Below are 3493 nucleotides of genomic sequence, written 5' to 3' on the forward strand. Positions count from 1 at the left end.
CACCATGACCAAGGCAAGTCTTATAAAAACAACATTTAATTGGGGCTGGCTTACAGGTTCAGAGGTTCAGTCCATTATCATCAAGGTGGAAGCATGGCAGTATCCAGGCAGGCATGGTGCAGGCAGAGCTGAGAGTTCTGTCTTCATTCAAGACTGCTAGTGGAAGACTGACTTCCAGGCAACTGGGGTGAGAGTCTTAAGCCCACACCCACATTGACACACCTACTCCAACCAGGTCACACCTATACCAACAAGGCCATACCTCCAAATGGTGCCACTCCCTGGTCCAAGAATATACAAACCACCACATTGCCATTCAACTTCTGATCTCCTGCCTCTACTTCTTGAGTAGTGTTATTACATGTGTGTGCTATTGTGTCCACTTTTATGTGGTGTTGGGGATTGAATCCAGGGATCTCATGCATGCTAGGAAAGCACCCCATCATCTGAGCCACATCCACAGATGTGCTTTTTTTTCTCTTTGGAGGCACAGTCTCACAAAGTTCAGGCCATCTTTGAACTTGTTATGTAGCTGAGGATAGCCCTGGACTCCTGCTTTCACCTCTGGAGTACTGGGATTCCCAGCATGTGAGGCATTATTCCTGGTCAAGTAAATGTACCATTTGGAACGAGTGTTCTACTCTGGAGGGCATTGGTTAAGGGGGAAGGGCAGGGGCAGCTGGCTTCATGGGAGAATTGTCTATACCTTCTTTACAGTTTTGTAGTGAACTCAAACCTTCACAACATTTCTTTCTTTCAGAAAGAAACAAAGCAGTTGAAGCTTGCTTTGCCTGAAGGGGTCATTTATTATAGACACAGGAGAATCTAGGAAGTCATCAAAACCAACACAGTGGGGGTTGGAAAAGGATTGAATAGGACTGAAAAGCATGGCTTCTGGGTTCCAGTTCTCTGCTCGCCTCTGCTATCATTTGTTGGAAGCTGACTTCCTTGGTTTCTCCTCACGTGACTGGAGGTTATCCACTGTAAATCTGATCATTTAAGCAAAGTCATACGTACTCTTCTTTCCCTGAGTTCATTTCTACTTCCTGGGAAAACTTGGCTCATTTCAGCTTAGGAGAATAGCTTAGTTTTGATCTAGCCAATTATGACAGAAGATGGAGGTTAGACTTTAGACAGTGACTTGGAGAGACTGCAGGTGGCAAGGAGGGGTTAAAGGTTTCTGCATGAAGTGGGCAGATAATGCCAAGAGGAGAACCTCCTCCATCCCATTGATCAAGCACTGCAGGAGGCTCAAGTTCATATCCATGGGAATTGGGATGCAGCTGCCTGCCTCTTAGGAAACCTACCACCCCGCCCTTTGCAGGAGGCCTACCCCTGTGACATTTCTCAGCTGGTGACAGTAGCAAAGAGCCAATGAGAAATGCCAGCCTACCCCTCCCTTCAGTGGAGGGCAGACTGGGTCTTGTAGCTGTTAACAACCGTAGAACTGAGGGTCACACCATTGCTTTGCCTGAAATGAGAGCTCATTCACAATTCAGTTCATGGTCCAAGAAACAAAAATAATATTTAATGAGCAAAAATCTTCTTTGTTTAATTATGGGAAATGTCAAGGTTGAATCCAAGTGCTTTGCTTAAGGTCAAATGCTCAGCGCTATCAAAAAGCATTTAAACCAAAGCTGATGGGCTATTAAAGCCCAGGCTAGTTAAAAATCAGGCACAGTTCTTCAGTGATTTATTTCTCCCTATTGGAAGCAGAAACGTTGGAACTGGAGCAATCCACTAGCTGCAATGCTTTGCGCACCACTGCAGTATTCCGTAGACTGATGATGAGTTTCGTGATGAAGTCAACACCTGGAGCAAGTCTTCCAAGGAGTTACTCCCAAGGATCAGGCATTCACTTTTCAAATTGCCAATGGTAAAAAAATGTACTGACCTCTTCCAAGAGTTTTTAATCTAATCAGTGAGGGGTAAGGCCTGGGCAGTAGTATTATTTTAAAGGCTTCTAAGGGAAATGTTTCAAATACGCAGTGGGATTAAAAACAACTGGACTAAATGGTTTAGTTAATGAAAATAAATGTGAACTCTGAGGTCTCCGTGTCGTGGACTTCCCTATACATTTCTGTCCTTTATTGAGATTTGAACTCAATAAAACATTTATAACATCTCAGCTGGCCTGTGCTTCCTGGAGCCCAGAGCTGCCTGCCTTTTGGAGGGGCTTTGTGTGAATAGGCTTCACAAAGCACAGGCTCACCATAGCATACCTTCCTTGTCTTTGGAAGTGAATGGGATGGGAACTCTCCCAAAAACATCCCAGCCCTCACACCACATGGTTACTGAAGGGCAGTTCTGATGCCTCAGGAGAGAGATGAGAATTCAGACCAAGTCTAGGTCCCTTTGGATAGTCTGAAAGGAAGAGACCAGTGGATCATTCCTGCACAGTGAGAAATCTTTCTTCTGTTATTTATGCATATGCTTTCTCTGTTCTTTCTTTCTTTCTTTCTTTCTTTCTTTCTTTCTTTCTTTCTTTCTTTCTTTCTTTCTTTCTTTCTTGTCATACAATAGAAATAATGATCTTGGTACTGGACCCTGTGCTGCACTAGGACAATTAATCACCCAGCAAGTCATTTATTTCCTCTTATTCTCGTCCACAAGGACCATTATCCTGTAGGTAAACAGAGGTGCCTGTAAATCACAGAGAGAACACAAGTCCACGGGAGAATAGTTGATTAAGCGCCCCTATAACTTATAGTTACATAGTGCCTCTCATCCCAAAGAGCGCCAAGCACCAGATAGACTGATTGATATATGTCTTGGTACCTAACCCCGATATATGTCATTTTCTACATCAGTGCTCACATGTGCATGTATAATGTATATTGTCCTGTCCTATTGTTACCCTCCTAAGTGCAGTCACAGACCCGACAGGAAGCCAAGAAAGAAAGTTTTCACTTCTGTGGACCTACAGGTAACAGCCATCAGGCAGAGACCCAGTAGTAATAAAGGAATAACCCAGTCACCCTCTCAGGCAAAATTCCTTAGACTCATAACATGCTGGGCATTTTAGAGTATTCTGCTTTAAATCTTCTATAGTTGGCAGCAAGCAAGCAGGCTTGGAGGCAGAGTGTGAGCTGTGTCCTGATCGAAGGTTGCCAGGGCGAACACGATCAGAGGCTGCGAGATTGATATTCTAGGGGAGAAGTCAGCAATGATTACCTGCACAAAGGCCTCAGCTCTATTCATGATAGCTCTGCCTCTCGACTTTAGTCGAATATGGACCTGTCTGAAAGACAATAAGGAGCAATTTCTGTTTATAGTTAGTATTCATTTCTATTGCTTTATTATCTATGTGGCTGATCCTCTATATACCATACCAAGTAATTAAGGATTAGGGGAGGCAAATAACCCCTCCTCCTAATTACCAAGGGTAGTCTGGGGTGTTTTACTCTCATATACTTTAGTAGACTTTTTTTGGGGGGGGGGCTTGGGTTTTTTTCTCTTCCTTCCTTCCTTCCTTCCTTCCTTCCTTCCTTCC

The sequence above is a fragment of the Mus caroli genome, chromosome 2 (genome assembly GCF_900094665.2).
Source record: "Mus caroli chromosome 2, CAROLI_EIJ_v1.1, whole genome shotgun sequence".
NCBI lineage: Eukaryota > Metazoa > Chordata > Mammalia > Rodentia > Muridae > Mus > Mus caroli.